At 42.4% G+C, this 25,871-nt stretch overlaps 1 protein-coding gene across 3 annotated transcripts in view; it reads left to right on the top strand.

Moving 5' to 3' along the window:
* The window catches only part of cspg4 (chondroitin sulfate proteoglycan 4), a 189,169-nt gene that overhangs the window by 100,992 nt on the left and 62,306 nt on the right, over positions 1-25,871 (top strand). For 2 of the 3 annotated variants that reach the window (XM_064312304.1, XM_064312302.1), the window contains exon 2: positions 15,953-16,093. The gene's annotated coding sequence lies outside the window, so the exon portion shown is untranslated. Of the gene's footprint in view, positions 1-14,738; positions 14,866-15,952; positions 16,094-25,871 lie in introns of all 3 variants that reach the window. The other variant, XM_064312303.1, reaches the window with a different exon arrangement.

Raw genomic sequence — 25,871 nt, 5'->3', positions numbered from 1 at the left:
CCGTGATGAGGCAGGAAATGGTCCGTTAAACTCCGCGGGGATACTCATTCCATAAAAACCAAAAAAACCAAAGACATGAACAGCCACACACAGGGATGGAGAGAGGGAGAGAGGGAGGGAGGGAGGAAAGGAGGAGAGAACTCTCATGAAAACAGGAATGGTGACACTTTTTTTTCAGGCTGCAGATATTTTTATTTTATTTTCATGTTTTGTTTTTTATGCGGTTTGTGAATTCACCAGTTGCACAAATGAGGTAGCGGCCCAGAGACATCAAACCCAGAGATAAAATAAGCTGTAAAAATCCTGAGACAATCCAGTTATCCTGATCTGCACCAACCACATCCATTTAGGAGTAATTTCCTCCAAAATGTGAGGCTTTTATTTTATTTATTTATTTTGATTGGACAAAAATCTGTTTTGTCACTTTATTAATTTTGTCTCTTACTTGAGCATGGGTTTGCCTAACAGTTTCCAACCCAAGCAAGGCAGAACTGATTCTTATCTCTGGATGTGAATGTACTCACTATTTCTCCCCATATTTTTCTTGACTGTTCTCTAAAGCTGTCCTCTACTGTATATCAAAAGGCCCCGTCCCCTATTATTTTATTATTATCTATTATGTTTTATTTTATTATTGTTGTCACTGTCAGTGTTTCTATTGTCCTTCTACTGCCCCTGTATATTATGTAGTATTGTTCCAGAATATTCTAATTTGGCTGTCCTTGTATTGTTACAGAATATTCTAACTTAAGTGTTCCTGTATTTTTCCTGAATCTTTTCAGCAGTTGACTCCATAGTGTTGGATTTTAGCTGGATTGTCTTCTCATTGCTTGTTCCTTTATTTTTGTCCCAGGCTTTCCTCTGCTCTTTGCATCCCTAGCATGACTAATCTCTGCTCCTGTAACTGTGGTCACCAGCTCTGTAAATCCAGCTCCAGTGCCTTAAATCTCCTCACCTTCTTTCCTCTCCCTTGCTGGGCAGAACCAATAGCAGCCTTAGAGCTGGGGCTCATACACAACTGTTTACCCAAAGCAGGTCGTTCCCCGCCCTCCTTTTGGGAGTTGAGATGTACTGTATGCGTTTCAGCACATCTCAGTGTTTGTTTGTGCATTTAGCCATTTACCAGGAGTCTCTGGCACTCACATTTCTAATATGTTGGTAAATGCTGCAGTGCTTTACAATTATTCTGTCGTTGTTGTTGTTATTATTACTGCTGTTTGAACAGCCTTCATTGTAAAAAAAAAAAAAAATAATTAACTCAATGCATATAAATTTGATCAAACTCTGTCATTTATGAAAGTGGGTTTGTAAATGAGATGAACACTGTCACATAGCCAAGTTATCTGGCTGTAGTTCCTTTTCTTTGCCTCCCTCTGTCCTGCATTTTCTTTTCGAGGTTGCAGCCGCTTTCCTGCTGACAAACTCAAACACTGAAAATCTTGTGTCATGTCATGTGACATCCCTTCCACACACACACACACATTCTCTAGCTCTCTCTCACACACACACACACACACACATACACACACACAATCTAATACATCAAGATGTTTCCAGGCGATGTATCCATTTCTTATGAATCCTGTGTTGGGTAAAAAAATTTAAAAATGCAAACTGAAAAAGGTACAATATGTTCACACACCTACAGAGATGGGCAGCATCCCTGTCAGTAATTGGAAACCCTGAGCCGTGAAGTTTCTGTGGGAATAATTTTGTGTTTGCCTACGCAGAGTCCTAGTAAAATAACACCTTGGCAATCGTGCTTGGCAGTGTTTCTCTGACGTGGGGGAGGGCTTATGAAAGGGAAGAGAGGCAGCGGAATTTCAACGGCTGTTATTGCTACCTTGTCGCGTCGCCTCTCTCCATAGAGGCACAATGTACGGAAGACAAGAAAAGGCTGAACCTGAAATTGAAATGGTGAACCTAATCTCTTTGTTAGCACAAAAAGAGAAGAAAACAGGGAGGGGGGGATGGGGTTGCTGGAGAGAAACGAATATGGCCACTGAACTGTTTTATAAATCATTAGAATTGTTGTATCACACAGCTTATATGATCGTCTGTCTCTGTTTTTGATTGCCTATGAAAATCTTAACTTCTTTCTACTTGCTGGCCACAAGGGGTGGAAAATAAAGAACTAACAACTTGAACATTTCCAGTACCCTTAGAACACCTGTCTGTTGATATTTATCTTCATATTTACAACAATGAGTAACATGGTATATGCAGTTTGCTGGCTGTGCTTTTCATGAATATGAAACAAAATTTCAGCTCAGTCACCCTCCCCCTTCCCCACCCAAAGCTGAATTCTCCCAGGATACTAAACATATCACAGAGTTGGGTTCTGTTTTGTGCTTCTATGCCTTCAAGTCCTTATGGGGGAGAAATTAGGCATCAGAAATCAATTTTCCATCCATCCCACTCACCTGAATATAAAATGGATTGCTTTTGAAATTTGCACGTTCCTTGCAGTTCTTGCTTATGTTTGAACTCTCCTGCTTGTGAGGAAAACAGAAGACTGCTGTGTTCTGCCTGCAGTTTGAGGGTTTTTTAAATGTATTCTTGCTTGCAATTTAAATGACTGCAATCCTTGTAGAGCCTTTCAAGATCATTGGTATCCTTTGGTTTGTTCTTATGAACAGCCCTCTTCAATTCAATTCAAGACCACATGTTTTGAAAAGAAAGTTGAAAAATTTAGGAGCACACCAATGCATCTCAATTAGTAAATGTGCTCCTAAATTATTTTTCCTGTTAGCGCACATCAATTGTTTATGAGCATATGCTTCTAGCCTGGGAGCCCTGTAGAGCCCTGCTTGGTTTTTGTGTTTTGGGGTTTTGCTTTTTTTTTCTTCTTTTTTGAAAAATCATTTCTGTGTTGATTTTGAGGTGCATTTTGGGTTATCGTCTTGTTGTAAGAGTTTTCCTTTGGCGAAGTCAGCTTCCTGGCAGTGGCAACAAGATTTCTGGCTTAAATTTCTTGATCCATGCATCATCTAACTCAGGAGTGCCCACACTGTTTTGGCCTGCGAACTACTTTTCCAATGGCCAGCACAACGTGATCTAGCAAGTACCAGTATCTCCTCTGAACCAAGGATGGACATGTAAATTCATTACAAACTGCCGATAAAATAATATTATCAATTATTTGGGACACAAGCCCATAGCCTGAGTAACTAAATAGCAAACTGAATGTAGCTTTTCACTATGTCGCATCTACACTCAAAAAATTTTGTTGCACTCAAAATTTTTAAGTAGGCTGTCACAAACTGATTAAGTTAAAGATACAAAGAAATTTGTATTACGTAAATCCAACTATTTCTTTTTTGAGTCTACTCAATAACATTGAGTGCAACTACTATTCAAAATTTTTTTGAGTGCCGGTGCTCTATATGTCTAACGTCGGGCAGAGCTACTAGCTTAACCACATTTTCCAGTAGCCTCATTGTGTAGTTCAACTATTTCAAAAGTCATGTAGCATTATACCTGTATTCTCATAAAAGGTACAATCGTTATACCAGTGTCATGTCTGAACACAGAAAATCCCAGCTTTAGATTTAAAACACCATTACCGTTATCCATCGGATAGCCTACTGAAAGTGAAATTCCCTGCCAAAACCCAGATTCATCATGTCACCACCATGATTGCCCTGTGCCATATAAAATGCTTTGGCAAAGTTTACAATCACGTAAAATAAAAGCCAAATTGCATAGAAACCCATATTTGCATAAAAGTGAAATCAATACACCATCATATCTGGAAAAAAATCCCTGCTTTATTAACACCATTATCCATATGATATTGAAAGCGAAATTCCCTGCCCAAAATGGACCAGATTTACTGTGTCACCACCACATCTGCTCTGCCCCATATAAAATGCATTGGCAAAGGTATCCTGTTACTATCACGAGAATATGCACATTTACATGACAATACCACTAAATTTTGAGTGCACAATCGTGTCTGTATCATGAATGGGCATATTTAACGTAACAGAGTTTTCAACAGCAGCAGATTGGCCACATTTCATGTCAATCAAGTGTACCTGTTTGTCAGACAGAAGCAGTAGGGAAGAGGGATTAAAACGGGAAGAATTATCATTTTAACTGATGCATTGTTAAAACTGACACGCAATCAACCAGTCGATCGTGGAGGTCATGCTGTTTGATCGCGTGTCAGATCGACGTATTGGCACCCCTGATCCAACCCGTTTATTGCTGGCCAGGGTCACAGGGGCTGGAGTATATCCCAGCATGCATTGGGAAAGAAGCAGGAATACTTTGCCAAGGGCAATGGTACCCAGACGTAGTCCGATTGGACCCGGGGAGAACAAACTCCCCACAGAAAGGTCCTGGCTGGGATTCAAACCAGGGACCTTCCAGCTGTGAGGGAGCAGTGCTGTCCGTGCCAATGGCAGGCATGTTTTTTTGTGCATATCTTTGCATAAAAACGCTTTCTGTATCTGCACTGGGGAAATGGAGGCATGTATATGCTCCTCTTGCACTGTTTAACCAATGCATCTGTCAGTGTGTCGCGAAACTCATTAAAACGCACCTTTTATTGTGCCCAACATATTACCACAGTTTCATTTCTCGTTTAAGGCTCACTTTTATTTCTACTCCTCATTTTCCAGATATCTTCTCAATGATGCATCGGTGAACTTTAGGAATAAATAAAATCTGTATGCAACTCATTATCTGCATTTCCGAATGGGGTATTCGGGTTTGATAAGAAATGGAACTCTTCACCGAAAGCTCATTTTTAGATGTGTGTATATCTTTTGGGATGTTTATGTATAATGTCTAAAAAATTAGCTTTTGGTGAACAGATCCATTTCTTGTCAATTTTAATAACGATCGCCTCAAGTCATTAAACTTTGCGATGAAATGGGCGCTGGCGTGAGATAAGGCCCATTGGCCATGATGTAACATACAATAAAGCTGTTTTATGTTGGAGCACGTTTGGATTTTAATAGAGCACCGCACGGATAGCCTCAGCCTGTGACTGATGCCCCCCCACCTACCCTTCTGTTCTTTAAAGAATCTGGACTTTTTATTTTTTATTTTGTCCGAAGCATAGGGAAAATAAGCAAATAAATAAGATAATAAATATTCCTAATTGCCTGCAGGCATGGCAATAAAGAACCGGCGTGGTACCTTGGCTCCTGCCAGCCGATCTCGCCTCCCACCCTGGCGCTCGTGAATCAGATGTGAAGAGACAGTGTTATTAGAGTTATGCAAAACGGCGCACGAGGAGGATTGATGAAGCCAGACCCAGGGGGGGTGGTGTATATTCTCGCGCTGGCAGCTGAGAGGTATTACCTTGTGTACGTTTACCTCCGTCAGAGCAAGGTTCCGGAGGAGAGTCTCTCTCAGGGAAGGAATGAGAGATGGGACTTTAACGAGGACGGGAAACCTCGCTCGGTCTTTATCTCCGAAACTACCGAGCCTCACTTCAGGAAGGATTCTGAGGCTTCCTTCAATGTTATTTATTTTTGGCAAATGGCAGATTTCACACAGCTCTTTCTCTCGCCTTCTCTCTTTGTCTCTCTGTGTCTCTGTCTTCTCCCTGTCTGTTTCTCTCCATGTCTCTCTTTCTCTCTCTCACTGCCTACTTGTTCAGGTATGGTGGGATGTAGGGATATGAAAGATGTGCATATGAGCTATGTTCTTGGAAAGCGCTCTGACGATGTGATGCTGCTGATTTTCTTCAGCTTCCAGACAGGAAAAGGAAGCTTAGGGGCGGTGGACACAGGGTCCAGTGACTCAGCATCCATTTCATGGCGCAACAACAGCCGTTCCTTCAGCAAGGGGTCCACCAGGATCCCGCCACAGAGGAGCTTCTTTCCCTTTCACACTCTGCCAGCTACGCCCACCACGCCTTTTTCCTGCTCAATGGGATCTGACCTTGTCCTGCTTCGATAAGCATTATTAGGCTTGGACTCCGGCGACTGGCCGGTCAGGCACCGTTTCACGGGTGGGGGGGAGGTGCGAGGCCGCCGCGATGGAGCTCAGCGCTCCGTAACGGCTTCCATCTGGTCACTCGAGCAGCGGGGAGAGGGCTCCTCTGAGCTGTTTCACAGAGATGTGGTGAACACTCAGATTTGTTCAGTCCATGAGTTTATCTGACGGGCGTTTAATGTGCCATTGAAAGCACTGTGAGTCAGCTCGTCTCCGTGCCATCCACAGCCCCAGGGGGTGGCAGGAGGTAGGATCACACAGGCACGAAGGTGATATCAGTAACAGGAGTGTCTCCTTTCAACCCAAAAAGTGAGCCTCTTTGAGGACTGGGAAAGCCAGCGGCGTGCCATCACAACATACACGGTCGCTTCGAAAGTCCCCTTCATGCCCACCAATTCAACGCAATCCCCCCAAAAAAAACCTTCAATCTGCTTAAGTTTCCTCAAATAAAATGATCAAAAATTAAGGATATCCTCATGGTTCTTAAAAAGAAGAAAAGAAAAAAGCCTAAGGCTTGATTGAAAGAGAAATTCTTTCAACAACAAAAAAAAAAAAACAGGATATTCGGTCCAATAAAGGGCTCAATAAACGCAAGGCCCCTAAAATAGTGTTGTCTTCCTATTCCCCCAGGGGTATGGTATCATTCCGTTGGAGAGAGGGGAAAAAAAACTAAAGGAAAAAAACACATTGAAAGAAAAGTAATGAACAAGTAATGAAGTAGTGATAACGAGTAATGAGCTCGGACACTCATTCCGGACGGCAATATGTCCAGTACCACTGGCCATTTATCGTTGGCCTCGCTCTCCCCTGAGCCGCAAGCTGAAATGTGCCAGGTCCTCTCAGGAGGGGAATTACCTGGGGGACGGGCTGAGAAAACCAGCTCTGCTCTTAGTTTGCTCAGGCTGTCCAGAGTGTTCAGCATCAGTGAATCTCACCCAATCTCAAGCTCCTAAAATTCCTCTGAGACCAGGCAATATCCTTCTCCCTGCCCTTCTCCCTGTCTTAACTTCCTTCCTGTTGTTTTTTCTCTCTCTCTCTCTTAGTGTCTCTGTCTTTTCTCATATTTTTTCTTATACTTTTTTTTCTCTTACGCACTGTCTTTCTCGCTTACTTCCTGCTCTCTTTCTCCCTCCCACTCTCTTCCTCCCTCTCTCTCTGTCTTGGCCATGTGATGTTTGTTAATAAACACAGCTAATATATGAGAGAGAGAGAGTTTCACAGGAGAACAGACGAGTTGTGTTTGCTGATGAATCGTATCGCTCTCAGAAAGTCAGGCCAGTAGTGTGCATTAACATATTATATGGCCATGGGTTACTTTACCCTACTTTTCAAATGTAATGTATTCACAGGCGTGTACGAACGCACATAACTCGCATACGATTAACAAGAGTCTGCTAAATTTGCAATTCAAAGCTCAACAATAGATTATTACAATCTTTATATAACCACATCTGCATATAAAATATATATAACATATTATAATGTTATGGCAATGTGATATATTTATCAAATATTTACACTACTGAAATGTAGCCTTTGCACAGGATCAGAGTCCTTTGTTGTAGCAGAGCATGTCCTGGCTGGCTGTGTGCATGCATCCTGCAGAATGTGATATTCCACAGGGAGTCCTGTACAGGGAAGAAGACAGAAGAGAGGTTGTCATAGAACATCAATAACCGAATGTCACAGCGCCATACCGCCTTATGGGGGGGTGCTTGTGAAATGGAGCTTGGTAGCCAGACTTGACCCTTCACGATGAGTGCTTGAATGATTGATTGATTGACGGCTAGACGTTGAGGAACAGTCACACGGGCGTGTCCGATAGGGTGGTTAGCTCCCCCCTCACCATGCATGCTGCAGTCACCTGCCCCTGATGAGCCAATCATGATGGATCGGGGGCTGTCACTCGGTCTGTCGGACCCGCCCTGACGGGCCAAGGTTCTGTCACTCCGTGCTTTCATCAGGCTTTGTTGCAGACCCCCTGACAACGACCCCACTGTGACCTCCGCGGGACCTCCATGACCTTGGCCATGGGAGGCTTGGTCTGGGGATGGTGGGCGGTGTCAGGGACTGCGATGCAGTTTTAAACCGAACAAAGGGAAGGACGAAAACGACAGACGCTGGGTTGATAATAATAATGCCTTGCATTTATATAGCGCTTTTCTCCCACATGGAGTGCTTTGCAGTGATTTACAGGGTTGGCACTTTACAGGGTTAGTGTTCTCACTGTGATCCCCAAAGGATTGCCAAGCATTCTGAGCAGCGCCGTACCATAACGGATGGAAGGATGGATTGCATTTATATAGCACTTTTCATCCCAGGATTTTCACGAGGTTTTACAGTGGAGGTGAGGGGTCACCAATGCGTAGCATCCACCTAGGTGATGCATGGCAGCCATCTTGCACAAACACTGTCACCACACATCAGCTGAGGCAGAAAGGTAAGGGAGTGTGAAATATTAAAGTGAAGCTGTAATCTGTCACCTTAGTGTAGCCGCGTTGAGCCCGCCTTCAGCAGGGGGCAGGAGAGAGCAGGGAAAGGGGGTTGGACTGAAGGCTCTAGAATGCTGAAAGCTCATGTCTTATGTGATACGCTTGCGAAGCACTCTGGATTGAACAACATAACTGAAGCCTACTTTCCATGACACCCAGTTATACAAATATAACACATAACACAGATAATATGTCAAAAGTCACAGCGGATAAGATCACATGCTCATCTAATAAGCACTAATATTGCATTTGCAGCAGTGTGGATATCCATGCTGTTATCAGGCAATGTTGTGGCAGTAAAGATTATTCGGCTTATCTCGATCTGAGGGAATGATTTTGACATAGTAAATACAGACAACTTGACATTCTGCTGATTATCTTGTGAGAGCCATGCATATTCATGCACGTACTGTATCAGCGCGCAGAGGAGACACTTAGAGCAGCGGGTTCGGCGATGAGCCTGCTCTTGGAATGTTGCAGAGCATGGAGGCGTCCATTCCATTAAAATTAGAGCCGTGAGATCACGTGCAGGGCAAATCACACTGAGGAGGATTGAATTTGACCAAGGTGGAACAACCCTTCCGACTGAGCTGTGAGCCCATCAGGAGTTGGCGAAAAACACCTGATTTACCCATTCAGACTGAGAGTTCATGCACGACATGTATCCTTCTCCATCAGCGTTCTAAGTATAAGAACACAAGAAAGCAGCATGAAGGGAACATATATCCAGCATAGTGCCCATAGACAGTGATTAACGAGGACTAGAGGCGGAAAGGGGGTCCACGATGACCCCATCCTTCCTGCCCCCCATACTCTGATTGGTAATCACAATCTCCTCCGCTGGTCTGAAATTGCAAAGCTACTTCGCCCCGTCCAAAATCTTAATTCCCCCCCAGATTCCCCTCCGCCAGTGTGCGATCACAATTCATCCCCAGACCAACTCCCCATTCCCCACTCTGTCTACAATTGCAATATCATGCACCTACACCCCTCATGATTCTATGTGCAATTCCACTTTAGTCAGGACCACTGTTGTCAAAGATTTGTTATTAACAATCTTAAAAGGCAATATGGTGTTTGGCAGTATGCCTCTGTTCCTGAAGCGCTCCTGGCCTTCTACACAAGCATAAGGCAGGAAGGGCAGCTGCACCCCCCCCCCCCCCCAGAATATGCAAAACTCCATATAGAAGCACTATGGTCCTAATCAAACCAGGGACGTTCTTGCTGTGGGGCAACAGTGCTATCCGCTCCACCACCCTGCCACCCATAGAGGATAGCCTGATAAACACATGGGGAGGGTGATGGAGGGGTTTTAGACTAGCAGTGTGCAGCCAGCATGTGTGTAGGAGAAAGCAGGTTTAGACTAATAGTGTGCAGCAAGCATGCATGCAGGAGGAGGTGCCATGACTAGGGGGAGGCCGTTTACATAGACTGCCCTGTTATGTGAATGGACTGAAATAGGCAAACATCACGAATCAGCTGAGCCATCAGCTGATTCAGCTGGGGCCAGGCTTGATTCTCATGGTCTGCCTGAACGTTTTGCTCAATGACTGTGCCAGGGCTGGTCCAGAACACTCTAAGGGTCACTGCCTCTCCTGCGTCCTGCATGACCTGGAACACTGTCACAAACCTTTCCAAAACAAACAGGCCCATTTCCACATATGACCTCTCTCTGCTGAGGGAGCTCAACTGGAACACTGAAACGCGAGGTGCCAGTGTTATATGGCAAGGAACCTGAGCCTTCTGACTGAATGGCTTCAGTGAATAACCTGCTGAATGAAGTTTTTAAAATATTCTTCTTTAAAAAAAACTTCAAACTTGTATTTATAAAGATGGAGAAGAGGATGGTGATGGTAATGTTGATGATGGTAATGATGATGGTGATTATATCATATTGTTACTCAGGAAGGTGATATTGTCCATGATGATTTTGATGACATTTATAGTTCTGATTATGATGATGATGTTGGTGACTGATTGTGAAGATGCTGGTCACATGTTTGTCATGATGTAGATAACATTAGTGCAGGCAGTTATTGTGATGGTGATAGCACTGATAATGATGATCATGTTGGCCATGATGGTTGTGGTGATGATGACATTGGTCTGTATTAATGATGACAAATGCACTATTGTTGATAATGATGTTAGTGATGGTGACAGTGCCGGTGGTATTAGTCATGAACCTGGTGATGGCAACTGATACTGATATTGGTCATGATCAGTGGTGCCCAATCATGTGCCCTAGAGGGCCGAGAGTATGCAGGTTTTTGTTCCAGCCAATCACTTTATCTCCTGATTTCACTAATTAGTTCTTTCCTCTCTGGTTGAAGTTGTGTTAATTAGTGAAATCAGAAGGTGTAGTGGTTGGATGGAATGAACAGCCGCATACTTGTGGCCCTTTATGGCATATGATTGGTACCACTGAACTTCATGCTGGTGATAGTTCTCTAGTACACAAGAACAAGTTTGAGAGTGCTAAGGACATCTCCAACAGTTATATGTTTTACTCCAAAACAACCCAGGGCGTGGTGCTCTCCAGAGATCTGGTTACTCCTCACTGCTTAGGACATCGTGAGAAACAGGATCCCCCCTCTAATCTCCCAGCCCGGGAGAAACCAGACACCCCCCACACAGCCTCCAGCTTCTTCTCTGAGCTCGAGCCTCCCTCAGTTTTTCACCGCAAGCTGCCTAGTCAGGGCTTCGGGCCCTCTTGCGTTGTCAGTCCCGGAGAAGATCCGCCATCATGTTCTGTTTTTGTTTTTTGCTGTGTGTCTGAAAACAGTCTTCTATCTTCCATCACTCAGAGCGCAACTCTAAATCAGGCCCCTCTGCCTGCCCAGCCAGGCCTCGTCTTCACCCCCCACCCAATGACTCTGCTTACCACCCTGTCAGCTGCCGCTCGCATTAATCAGAGAGCGACCTGCTCCCTGTGACCGCCAAAAGACATTAGCCCAGTTTACAAGGTCATATCTTTTTTTTGAAGTTCCTCTTTATCCCCTTGATCTCTAGTCGGGCTGAAGCCCTCTCCAATCGATAGAAGAATGAGGACAACAGTTAAACTTCCTGACCTGAGTCATTAGATTCCCGCCCGCCCCCTCCCCCCCCCAAGTATTCTCTACATGGACATGCCCCAAGTACATCGGGATGCTGAGGTCCTCCATTTTAGATCAGACCAGGGGATGATAAAAACTGACCCTTCCCTGCATTTGAAAGCAAATGAAATGGAGAAATTATTGGCCTGTTCTGTTTTCACATCCCCATCTATATTCATTTAGTATTTTATTTCCCTTTGTATTTGTAAAATGCACCGCATCCTGTAATCAGCGGTGCTGCTGGTACTTTTGGAGTTACTTGCTGGGGAGCAGTCTTATTCAAAATGGTGGAATCTGTGTTAGAATCCCCAAGAAGAACAGGGGCCCCGTGCAGCAAAAACAGAAGCATTTTTCACTTTAACACAGCAGCCTATGACACAACACAGACCATGCCTTACTACATCTTGCCAACATAATTTGTAAAAAAAAAAACAGATAGCAGTATAACCAGGTCCTCTGCACTTGCACGCCTTTTTTTGAAAGAGAAGAGGCAGATTTGCGGGCAAACGCTTGTGTCAGCCAGTCTGAGTTTGGGGAAATGCGACCTGCTCTTGCAGCAGGCGGGCATGCGACTGTTCTGATTATTGACATGCTGTGCTGGAGCTGGTAGACACACACACACAACCACCTCAGGGGGTTATCATATTGGACCCGCTGCAAAAATGTCAATACAGTGACATTTAACACATTCACATTAATTCCCTGACACACACACACACACCAAATCAAGCATGCATAAATGCAAAATATGTGCACAAACATGCACACATGCATAGACACACTCATTGCGGCTCTTTTTGCCTATAATGTAATGTTTTTGCATAAACAAATGCATTTGCAATGTTCATTTATTCCAGTTAGCAAGGTTAGGTATTCAACACACACATAGTCGCTCACAAAATACACATTCATGCATGCACTCACATGTACTTACACACCCACAACCAACTACTCGAAATGCACATATGCACACACACAAGCGCACACAGACCTACACACAAACATGTTCACACACTTATTTCATCTCTCATTTCACATAAATAGTCATGTTAATTACAGTTAGTCAAGCCATGAACTCTTCTCATAAGAAGATTGATCTCTCAGCCAAAGAAACTCCATAATGTTGATTATAGTGTTTAACACACTCAAAGAGGAGATGACAGGTCTAAGAAATACGATTTGCAAACCAGAATGCAAATAGATATCAACATGAACCAAAAACTGAATTAATCTTCTCAAAATTTAATCATGGCAATGCTGTACCAGTTGCTGAACTAGAATGACAATATTCAAGTAAAGTAGAGGTCTGCAATGGCTATCGTCACCATCAGCCATTCACATGAACAGTATATGAGGTCATATGTTATCTGGTGTAAATTCAGGTCTTCAAAAAAACAAACATTTACGACCATGACATTTATAATTGGGTTAAAGTGTGGAAACAGTCTGTTGCAAGTGTAACTGCAAGTTTAATGCAAGTGAGGCTATAGACTGGGAACCACATGTTACAGTACATCACTCTGTCAACTGTCAAAGAATATTTGCTTATGACTACTTTAATAAGTGGTAGCAAAATTATTACTAAAGTGCTGCTTTATGAAGCACTTTAGAAGTTGTGCTTGGCAAATTGCATACATTTTGCATAAACTGATTGTTTTTCCAAAGATCTTGGTCTGCAACTTTCTTTTTAGTTTGTGAAGATCTGACAAAAAGCTTATGAATTCAGCTAATGCACTTCATTATGGAGCATTGATGGTTTATTCTTTCTGTAGGCTTATGGAGTTACATTTATAATGTGTGACCTGTGAGCGTACTTCTGTACAAAGTAGTCCATTGATTTGAATGCACTGGCATCAATAATACCTGAAAGGGCTTTTCCCCCTTTATTCTCCTGTGTGAGTCTTTGCCTAATGGAGAAATGCTGCTATTCACAGATAAACGGGATTAGCCATGCTTCTCTCCACAGACCGGTCAATTACACAGCGTGTGTGTTAGCATCCCAGCGGCTCGCGGTCACACTCAGCCGAGCCGTTTCATTACACCGCCTCATCGTCCGCCGCCCAGCGCTCGCTCAGTCATGACAGCCATCTTACCAGGCTGCGCGACGCAGGAGAGGGTTCCATACGGACTCCCTCCTCGCCACGGTGTTCCGTTGGCCCGTTCAGCATGTTCTTCTTCTTTGAGCATCAAGGACTCGTATGCTTTTCTCATTGAGATGAAGTCAGTGGGGGTAGGGGGGGGTAAATCTGCTTGAGATATTGAAATCTTTTTCTCATGGGTTTTGATTGTTTTTTTTTTAATTTATTATTCTTTAGCTTTGAAATGAATGTGCTGAAATGTCTTCTCAATGCTTATATCCATCTATGGCAGAATAAAGTTTGATAAAGGCCAGCACCATTGCTGCTTTCTTTTTCATTTCTTTAAAAGAATTTTGTACCCAGCATGGGGCTGAACTTTGGAATGGCCCGTTGTCTGCAGCTGTAGCCGTGTTTATGCTGAGAACCCCGCTGCTGAATCAGGAGGATGTAGACATCCACGTTTCTCCTGCAAAACACATGGCCTCGCCACCTGCTTCTTTTCACACCGCAGACTACAGCTAAGCTCGCGCAGAGTGAAGTCACAGGAAGACCATTCATAAGAGGCTTTAGCGGTGTACAGGCACCCGGTCGACCAGCGGGAGTTTCTGGATAACGATGAACACAGAACCCCGACCAACTGAACTCGCCCATACCCTGGGCGAGATAATCATTGTTGCTTTCTTGACTGTAATTACAGACTTGCAGTTAGCTTTGACACCTGACACAATACTCCCTCTGGGGTTCTCCCATCTTTCCACATGTGATTTCAAAGTGCAGTTGACAGACTGCAGACTGGTCATTGACTCTGTCCTTTCATTCTTAATGCCATCAGGCAAACAGACTTGTTTGCAAATGGTCCAAGGTTCACGTCTCTCTGTCACTGTGAGTGTAAAGCTTTCCTGAGCTGCCATGGTTACCGATGTTTAAATTTAATTTACAAAAGGAGATCTGCTTGTTTATTCTTTTGTTTTTTCTGCTGAACTTTCTCATCTGAAATAGACAAAATACAGCTCTTTAAAAAGATGTTTAATGTTAAAATTCAATTAGTATATGTGCATTATTTATTTATTTTTAGCTATTTTTCTTCTGAACCTTCTGCCATATGTCCCATTCACCAGAAGCACTGCAGCTGAAGGATAGACAGTACTCCTGCGGACTTTCCTATAAGCCACTGGCCCTAGCGTACAGGAGAGAGCTGTCCAGACCGTACTAAGTGGAGGAGCGGCATACACTACATGGCCAAAAGTATGTGAACACCTGACATCCAACATCTCATCCAAAATGATGGGCATTAATATGGAGTTGGTCAACCCTTTGTCGCTATAACAACCTCCACTCTTCTGGGAAGGCTTTATACTAAATTTTGGAGTGTTGCTGCAGGGATTTGCTCCCATTCAGCCAAAAGAGCATTACTAAGTTCGGGCACTGATTGGGTGATTAGGCATGGCTCGTAGGTGGCTTGAGTGATTGTGGTTTGACATTGTAGGCAATTCATTTATGGTAATGCCTCAGAACTCTGGTAGGATGAGGCCAAATGTGTCCTCCATGCCATAAACGGTGATAGGGGGTTATTGGGACTAACAAATGCTCCTCATGGGTTTTTTTTATCTTCCTTTTCTCTTTTTTTATGTCATCTTGTTGAATCCTTTTGCAGGCCAGAATCAATTGCATTTCTTGTTATCAGACAATGAAAATACTTTAAGTATTAAGTTAATTGCAGAATATTTTTGACCGTGCCCCATAGCATTCTACTCAAAATGGCATTTCACCTTTGACAGGCTGCAAATAGTGAGTGATTATTGTGTATTATACGCCCATTTTCATGACCTATTTGAATGCCGCTGGACATGTTGTTGTCACGTCCTTGAGTTATTGGGTCAGTGTGAATAGCTCGTGCAAAGCGAGTGACTTTGATTGAAAAGCACCTTCCTGTGGAGGAGATAAAAATGTTCATTCACTCATTTTGGATGAGTGTTCTATTTGCAATGGGTCTGTGTGCACGATTCCATTTTTCTGAATCTGCAATGCAAACGCCGCTTTCAAAATAAACAATAACGCGTGGAATATCATGGCTGCTTCGCTGAATGCAGGCTGTTTATTATCATGCAAATTAAATAACTCCAGAAACGCAATGGCGTTGAGAGATTAGAACAATTATCATTATAGCGAGAGGGATAAAATGAGATTGGCAGAAGAATGATTTGGGCGGTTAAAAAATAGAAAAAAAAAGTCGACCGGTAGAGCCAGTCTCCATCAGGCATGTGTTTGAACTCCTCACAATCTGATTGCAAATGAGGTGAGATGCTCTCTCTCTCTCCTCTCTGCCTGCCAGACATCTCTGCGGCAGTCGTTTCCACGGCAATCCACCAGAGCTTCGGTGCCAGGCTCAAAGTTAAGCAACAGTGCCACCCGCTGGGCTCCAAGCGTACTGCGACTGCCAGCCGCATCCACGTCCCTCTAATCAATCTCTGTGGTGAGTCATCGCTCCCTCTCCCCTCCATGCCTGGGCTTTATTATACAACAGCATTTCCCTCTGGAAGAAATTCCTTTCCTCATGGGAATGGAAATGCCGTGAATTCAGCGAGCGTGCAGATTCGCTTATTTATTGCTTGTCTGTGGTCTATCGGCTTAATATTGGTGGTCTGTTACAGGGTGTAATTTATTGGTTCCGCACTCAGGAGGGGGAATCTTATCCAGGGTGACTGCCAGGGCTAACATCTTACATTCTATCCAGTCACAGAGCTGGGTACTTACTAAGGACACACAGGTTAAGCACCATGCTCAAGGCAGAGCTCCACCCAAGACACAAACTTGCAACCCTCTGATTACTGGGCCAAGCTGTAAATAAACAGTCTGAACATGAAGTCTAAGTCATGTGGTTTGAGGGATTGAGAAACAGACAGTTAATTTGTTGTTTTCAAAACCCTTCAGTATAGGAAGGGGAAGAGAAAAATGGAAAGAAAAAATAAAGAAAGAGAAAAGAAGAAGAGAGAGGTGGGAAACAGAGAGAGCCTGTATGAGGGAGAGACAGAGTGAGTGAGGAAAGGGAGGAAAAAGTCAGAGAAGGATCATTTTTTGCAGTCTACAGAATCCGTCAAGATTTTTTGAATAAACAGTCTGAACATGCACCCTGACTAATGGCCAACGAGAGAACACTATTTGCACTCTTCAAAATTGTTCAGCATTTTTCAGCCAAGATGAATCGCCCACATACTTGCCTTTGTGTTCACATATTCGGCAGTAAATGCAAAATGTACTGCTTATGAAAGAGGCAGTCTCACAACTCAGGTATGACTTCTTAATTGCCTGTCTATTCCCTGGGGGGAACCTAACATACAACACTGAATGTGTTGAATTGTCAAGGTACATTAACAAGGTACATTACAATTTGCAATAAGCAATTAACTATTGCTGCTTGTCCCTATGTAAAGCTAATAAGAGTCCTGCCACATGGCTTAAACAGAACCCAGCAGTGGGCAGAAACCTGGCAAATGACATTGAACACAGCTAAATGCAAATTTCTGTAAGTGGGGAAATAAGACAGTAGAGTAGTATATTATGGTAGGAACAAAATTAGAATATGTTCAATTTGAAAAATAGTTGGTGGCTGTTGTTTATCAAACTGCTTTAGCGAGGGGGGGAGGCCACCATGCTGCCACATAAAGAAAAAATTATTGAACATAAATCAAAGGAAATAATGTCAGACCGCATTTAGAACACTGCATGCAGCTCCAGGTACCACACAAAACAAATGTAGAAGCTCTTGAAAAGTACAAAGAAGGGCAAATAAATTGGTTCCTGGTAAGAAATTTAAAAATTATGAGGAAAGAGTTAAGCCACTTCAGCTTTGCCAAAAAGAAAGCATTTGATGGAGGTCTTTAAATCCATAAAAGGGATTAATCAAGTGAACTACACATTATTTGTCAGATTGAGTTCTGATGGTTGAATACAGGCTTAAAGACAAATTCCATATAGGTATCAGGAAGTATTGTTGAGAGAGAGAGTTGTCTATGCATGTAACAGTTTAGCAGACCATAGAATAGCAGAGGTGGAGACCCGCCACCACCCCCCCACCCCCCCTCACCCCCCATTCTAATGCTGATGTATTAAACAGAATTACCACTGGTAATTGAACACAATGTTAGCCTTAAGATCTTTTTTGAATGACCTTTAAATTAGCATTCCAAATAAACATTTTATCCTGACTTAGGTTTTGCTTATCTTATCTTTGTGTAATCTTGTTTCCAATGCCTAAACTGGCTACTGATCAAAATGAAACCATTGAGACTAATTAAAACAAATATATGTTTTGGTAAATAATTATTTGGCTTTTCCAAGGGGACATTTAGTTTCATGTTTTCTTCTGTAAAATGTGCTACTGTTATCTATTATCTTACAAGTTCACTTTTCACATATTGGAAATATCACAAACACAGTGTTAATATAGATAAAAATGGTTTACATCCAACACTGTAGGTGTTTCAGTACTGTCTAGTGTAACCATTCTGCTGAGTGTGTGCTTGTTATTGCGCAACGCAAAGAGGTGTTAACATTTGCAGAATTAAACTTGCTCTCTGTGGTTGCTATGCACAGTGCCATATATTTTTGATACCGAGAAGAATTTTAATTAGTAATAAACATCACCTTCTGGCAAGGACAAGCATGCTGCCTTTACGCATCTAATGCACATGATTAATCCATCATATTCTCTGATATAACATTCCTGTCGCTCTATTCCTCAGGAGGTTGGGTTTGAGGTCTGTGCTGGAACAGTGCCTTTATCTCAACGCTTTTTCCCTGACATTCAGAGAGGATCGACAAGTTCCATCAGCTGTACTCCTCTCTTGGTTCTAAATACATATTTTGAAAATGACTGTTTTTGGGCATCAAGAGTCTGCCACAAGCTTATTGTGTTACAGAATGCACATTAGCAGGCCTTCCTGCTCTGCAAGGGTCCACTTATAGAATCTAACGTGATGTTAAGGTGATGGTTAATCCTTAAGGTGATGGTTATTGACTGATTTCTAAGTGTTATTTGGATAAAGAGCTATTTAAATTAACATGATAACCTTAAAGAGCAGGAAGAAAACATTGTACATTGTGAGAAAATTTTTAAATACATGTACTGTAGATGAAGTGATTCCTTAAGACTAATGTGACCTTCTCTTTCCACCGTGTGAGTAGTTGCGAACCCACTTGGATGTGCACTTGGTCAGAGTCATCTTTGAATTGTAAAGAAAAGGCCTTAATTACTGTACGTTCTAACATTGGCTTCCTACACCTTGAGCTGAAACTCAACGAGCAAGACTGCTCTGTAAATGAACACAACTACACCTATAAATAACCTCTTAATAAACAAAAGGAATAACTAAGAGTTCTTATGCTGTTAGAGTAAGAAAAGTACAGTGAGCAAGTGTGAAATTGAGCCAACTTTCAATTGGCACATTGTTGGCCAATTAGTGATGGCAGAACCCCAAAATTTGGCAGGGCATGTTTTAGCAGTGGCTTGTGGATCTGAACCAGTTATAGGGTTCTGATGTGCAGAGTAGAGTCTGGCGATTGAGTCATTCAAGTCAGTGTTTGGCAGCACAGGATCGTTCCCGCCATTACTGGGCTTAATGGGGCCGCAAATTCACATTACCAAAACGTTTTCCTTCTGTCTTGCGTCTCATTGTCTAAGTCCCAATAAAATTCATATTCTTGCTGAGCTATTTTATGTTTAGGAAGGCAAGCAGCATTAGCTGTGTGTGTGTGTGTGTGTGTGTGTGTCGTAAAGCTCTTGGGGCTCTTGTTTGTACCATAGCTCTAATCCTTTTCCTTGTGTTACGGAATAGTGTAAAACGTTCCACTTTCTCAAGCAGCTGGTCGCCATGGGAATATGCAAAAACTCTTCCGCCTTGGTCTCAAAGAAACCTGAGCTTTTGAATTTTCTGGACCTGTGCTTCCTGTGGGTGACCTGACAGCCATTTCCTACAAAAGCCTAACCATAATGGGCGCTGTCTGATGATTTCACAGTACCTGGGCCAGTCCACTGCGCTACAAAATAGCCACTTCTCTGAGCCTCTGTTGGGGGGTGGTTGAGGGTGTGTGATATTCCTGGTGAGAGAGGATACAGTTTTATATATGTTTTTAGATGTTCATGTGTCCTTTTTAGTTGAGTTTAAGAGGTGGAATGTTAAAATATGCAGAGGGAGAGAGAGGAAGAGAAACTTGCAGAAGCCCTTACACAGAAAAATATGACTGAAACAACAAAAGCAAGACATGATAGAAAAAAAAGGAAACGCTGAACATCTTTAGTATTTAAAAAGGGTTGTTTTTCTTAACCTCAGCCATATAATCACCGGCATCCTTTCCAGCCGACACCTCCAGACGCCCATCCATTTAGAAACATTTATCTTACAAACAGAGAATGAAAGATGTATCCTGGCTGCAGTCATTAGTTTAAAATGCACCATGGCACCCACTCACCATTCAACCTTCCGGCTTCACCTTACAGGACCTCAGGACTGGTGGGCTTTGATTAGCCAAATATTAAAGTTAATTAGCGCGCAGCCTCGTTTCCTCTCCTTGGAGCACAGCACTCCAAAGATGAGAGAGCTCATGGGTAAGTACAGTCCTCGCTCACACCACCCACTGTTCTATTAAACCAAACGCAGGTTTCTGCAGAGCAGGCAGGTAACGGCGGTGGTGTGATTTCCGCTGCGCTACAAAATAGCTATTTCTCTGATACATCCCTGGCCGTGTTGTTACCCAGTTTGTAGAAGGCAGTTCTGTTGAGAGAGCCCACCGCCAGAGACATAGAGAAAAATATTGGGACTCATTCACAAAACTTTTTCTAAAATTTTTCTTATTTTGTTCTTAATAAAAGTTCTCATGAAAAAAATCAATGCGGGACTCGTGAAAAAATTCTGTGTGCGTATCCCAGGTGTATCAGAGGATGAATGCCAGTCGTTCATAAACTGAATGCGTGTGCCTGTTCATGTGATTTGCGTAATGAAACACCCTAGCATCCCATAAAAGGCACACGCCTCCAGGCTCAGCCATTCATCGCTCTCCGCAAACATATCTGCGCCTCATACTGTATGTGAAAAGACACGGTCTATCCCCAAGGACAGCCAAGTAATGCAAAAGTAACAAATGCACTATTTCTAAGTGTTGGGTTTGACTGCACATTTGTGGGTCTTTATATATCATTATGACTCATCATAAATCACGTTTATCAATACAACAAAATTAATTACGCGTGTTTCCAACCAAGAGTATTGTAAAAAAAAAAAAAAAAGGGGAAAAGTGTGTGAGGGGAAAAGACATTAATGTACACTGGAATAAAAATAAAAAACTTAACTAAAACTACCAAACCTGCTCTTAAAACAAAAGCTAAAGCTAAACTGATATTGAAATCCAAAACTAGTGAAACATTAGAGCTTTTTCAGATAGGTTAGTTAATGTAGTTAAAATCAATAGTATATTTAATGTTAATATATTATTATATTAATATAATAATTGTATTGACCAACACTTGTTAACTTGAGGTCTGGAACTACTTAAAATTACTTTTCATTAATAATAAAGCATTCTAAATACACGTGTATGCCTTTACACATGTGTACAGACACACACAGATCTTAGCAAACCCAGCTGAAAATTCAAGCTAAGACCAGTTAGGATTCTGAACCGGTTTAAGATAGTTTAAGCTGAGTTTTTGACACTTCTAGCTGGTCAGTGACTGGTCAAACCTGGTGTCTAACTGGACAAAGCTGGTCAAAGATGGTAGAGTAAGCTGGTGGTCAACTGGTGGATTGGCTGACTATATAGACTGGTCAGCTGGTGAATCGCTGGTTGACCAGCTAAAAGTGTCAAAATCACAGCTTAAACCAGCTTGACCAGGTTAGGCAGGCAAGAACAAATCCATCCAGATAAGAAAAGAATATTCATAGAAACATTCATAAGTACAGTTAACAATCAAATTTGATTATATGTATGTTTTGTGACTGAGGCCCATTAAATCTAAAAAGCACAAAAAAATTTAAAATTAAAAATTAAAACATAAAAGTCAAGTTAAACAAGTGGTGCACACAGAAATGGGCACTTCACCACTTCTTGCATAATTCACCTTTGGGGCATACAAGATTTTTGTTTCAGCAGTTCTCAAAGGTTTCATCAAGTGTTCATAAATTAAAAGTTCAGAAATGTTTTCTGACTCATCCATTAAGAGTAAAGAAAAGTAAAAGAACTTTTTAAATCAATTTTGAGACTGACCGGTAACTGAAATAGCCTACTGGAAAACTGCACTCTCGTTTTACCACAGGTAAGAATTCTTAGTCACATTACGCACAAGTTAGAGCTGTTCTGTTCTTTTTTAGGTTTGGGGCCTGTGACAAAAATGATCTAATTATAAATGTTCTAAAAATGGAAACAGACCAATTTTGTTACTTTTCATTATGAAGCTGACATTAAAAATCATTATCCAAAAGAACTCCAAGATTCTTTGCTCCTGTTATGTGATATCAGAGGTTCTGAGCTCTTTGATCATTTTTCTCTTTTTTCCACTGTTGGTCCAATAATTAATGAATGCTTCTGTCTTGTCCTGATTTCACTGAACAACATTTTGAGAGAGAGAGAGCGAGGGAGAGTGAGAGAGAGATGGCCCAGTTCATCTGTGTTCTACTGCTACTTAATTTTTCTAATTGCGTTTATATTCTTTGGCAACATAAGTGTGTGCTTGTTTTGCTAATAAGGCACATTTGACCTGAACAGCAATTGAGAGGAAGAGGGAGGTAGAGACAAAGAGAGAGGAGAGAGTTACTGTATAGAGAGACAGGAAGTGATATAATTCCTTGGAAACACTATACAACTCCTGTCTTGCCAGCGAAGCCTGTTTGGGTCCTTGAAACCATGAGTTTATTTCAGTGTGAGAGAGGGCGTAGGGGAGAAGGTTGGCATGACCCAACGGCTTCCAATTGTATTATTACAGTAATTATTTTCTGTTACAGAAAGAATGAGTCAGAAAATACAAAGATCAAAGGCCCATCTCATACTTTTTACTTGGCAGTGCTCTGCTCAGCAGTGACCCATGCGACTCAGTGCTGAATGTGTTGCCATTTTGTGTAATGTGTTCACATCCATGTTTATTTTGACACTGCAATAGGATGATGCTTAAGAGGGCCCAGGGGTTAATCTTCACATTGTTTAGTACAATCACCAGTGCTTGAAGCTTGCCTATTTTTATTAACCATGCTTGTTAGCCCAATTGCTCAGAGTAGAGTTGCAATGTTTTTTTCCCCCCCAGAAAGGTCAAATTTTTTACTTAGGGAGAAAAAAATAGCAAAACCCCCCAGAGAGTGTTTCTTGCCTGTTTTTAATAGGAAAGTGTTCCTGCTGTGCGGTGTTGGTGGTGGGGGTGAATACAATGTCCCGTGGGGTGCTTTCCCCTCCCACCACCGCCAGCCTCCACAGCAACGCACGCACACGCACACGCACACACACACACACACACACACACACACACACACACACGACCACCACCACCACCCGATCAGAAACTGAAGTGAAGGCTCTGGCCCCATGGATATTTGATGAGTCCTTCTCTAAGCACTGCCAAATATTTTTACTTAAGGGAGCAGGGGGATTCTAGCGAGGCTCGGGAGGAATGTGTTTTCTGGTCAGCACGAGCACAAACAGCATGGGGCGGCAAGAATACAGAGACAGCCGGAGAGAGGTAAGGGCTGCTTGGGGAACCCTCTCATTCTCGTCAACACTCCTGGAGAAATTACAATCCCTCTCTCCTTCCCCACCCCCCAACATCCACCCCTAACATCTCTCAAGCCCAACCATCTGATACCTGGGTGCTCTGGGATGGATTAGGATAGTAATTATCAGTCGATTCTCTTTAGAGGGATTGAAAACGGCAGCCGTGCCCATTCCTCTCTCCCTCTCCTTATTAGGAGCAGGCCAATGGTTCATTCCCCTGTAACCTTGAAGAACACAAAGCGCATTATCTGAAAGTGCATTATATGAAAGTGCCTTATATAAGCAAGTTATTGTGCAGCGAGGTGCTGTACGGACAGACCTGGGACGAGCATGTTGTACAACTCAGGAGGCAGGGGAAAAATGGGGACATTCATTCTTCCATTATAAGGAAAAGCATCTTCAATCAGTCGAGCACCTACTGTGCGCAGAATAGACAAACAGGCTGCCTCGACTTCAGTGGCAGGAGCGTGTGTCTGTAATACCTTATGCAACTAGAGTGCATCCCCAGGATTTTTTTTTTTTTTTGTCTATTTCCGAAATGATTGTTCCTTGTCTGTTTTGCTGAGTGTGTACACTGGCTTGTGCACTTTCAGCCTGTCTCGTCTGTCCATTCCTGGAAATATATTCTCCTACTTAGAATAGTGAGGTCTTGCATTCCCAGAAGAAATTACCATCAGAATGTTAAACCTTTTCATGCTTTATTGCCTATTCAAATATTTTTACTACTTCCGTAAGTTGTGTGCTGTGGTACTTCTTGTTGTTATTATCTTTATTTTGCGTTAATGTGCAATTACATATGCAGCTCTAAACATAAAATAAAATGTTTATTTGGATAAAGCTTTCATCAAGGTGGCTTACCTGGTTAGAAGGGCACTGGTTAAGATAAGGTTGTGGACCACGAGCTGGCAGCAGTAGGGGGTGATTAATGGATTTTAGGCCTTGACAGGAGAACAGAGGACAACCTGCTAGAGTTGGTGTGCAGTCTTGAAGATGTGCTGATATAACAAGTAGTTTGTCTGCCTTAAAGAGACATGAGTTTGAGATGACTTTTTAGTATCTGGAAGACATCTCTGCAGGATATGTGATGATTCATGCAGTACAGAAAGAGCGGAAGTGTGTCAACTGTAGACTCCGAGAAGGGGAAAAACCTTGAACAGAAGTAGCTGATCCATGTGATTATTTGTAATGGGAGAAGGGGATATAAATATATATGTGTGTGTGCATGCGTAAAAGTAGTTAACCCTAACCCTAACCCTAACCCCTTTCTGATTTCCCCTATTATTACGTATTTGTCACACCCAATGATTTCAGATCTTTTAAGAAAATGTAATATTAGACAAAGGGAAACTGAGGGAAACCAAACACAAAACACATTTAAAATCAACCAAATTTAATTGATAATCAGATTAAGCTGACTGAACACAGCCAGGCATGATTGGTGCCAGCCCTGCTAAATCTTAATCTCACTCATATTAAGTCTTACCATCAGAGAGATGTAGTCACCACAAAGTTTCTACAAGCACACCATGCCACGATCAAAGGAAATTACAGAAGAGATGAGAAAAACAGCTGTCAAAATATATCAGTCAAGAAAGGGTTACAAAGCCACTTCTAGGGCCCTGGGACTCCAAATGGAGAACACTTGGAACAGTGGTGAATATTCCCAGGAGTATCCGTCCTGCCAAAATTTCTCCATGTGCGCAGTGACAACTCATCCAGGAAGTCACAAAAGATCCCAGAAGAACATTCCAAGAACTGCAGACCTCTCTTGCCTCAGCTAAGGCCAGTGTTCATGATTCCACAACATGACTCCACAAGAGAGAAAGAGTCTGGGCATAAATGGGATTCACAGGAGAACAGCAAGGCAGAAACCACTGTTAACCATGAGAAACATCAATGCTCATCTCACATTTACAAAAAAGCATCTGGATGATTGCCAAGCCTTTTGTGATAATGTTCTACGAACAGATGAGTCAAAAGTGCAACATTTTGGATGACACAAGTCCCATTATGTCTGGCATAAAGCAAGTATAGAATAAGAATATCACACCAACATGCAAATATGGTGATGGAAGTGTGACAGTGTGGGGATGATTTGATGCCTCGAGACCTGGACAACTTGCTATGATTGAAGGAACCTTGAATTGTGCTCTGTACCAGAAAATTCTTAAGGAGAATGTCCAGTCATTCGTCCATGAGCTGAAGCTGATACATAATTGGGTTATGCTGCAAGAAAATAATCCAAAACACTAAAATAAGTCCACATCTGAATGGCTGAAAAGAAACTAAATTAAAGTTTTGGAGTGGCCTAGTAAAGTCTGCACTTGAACCCAGTAGAGATGTTGTGGCAGGACCTGAAATGAGCAGTTCATGCTCAAAACCTACAGAACCAGTGTCTGATTTAAAGCAGTTCTGCAAAGAAGAGTGGGCTGAAATTCCTCCACAGCGATGTGAAAGAGTGATATCAAATTATAGGTTGCAGTTATTCCTGATAACGGTGG

Source organism: Anguilla rostrata, chromosome 16, assembly GCF_018555375.3.
Source record: "Anguilla rostrata isolate EN2019 chromosome 16, ASM1855537v3, whole genome shotgun sequence".
In the NCBI taxonomy this organism is placed as follows: Eukaryota; Metazoa; Chordata; class Actinopteri; order Anguilliformes; family Anguillidae; genus Anguilla; species Anguilla rostrata.
This window is presented reverse-complemented; position numbering and strand designations above follow the sequence as displayed.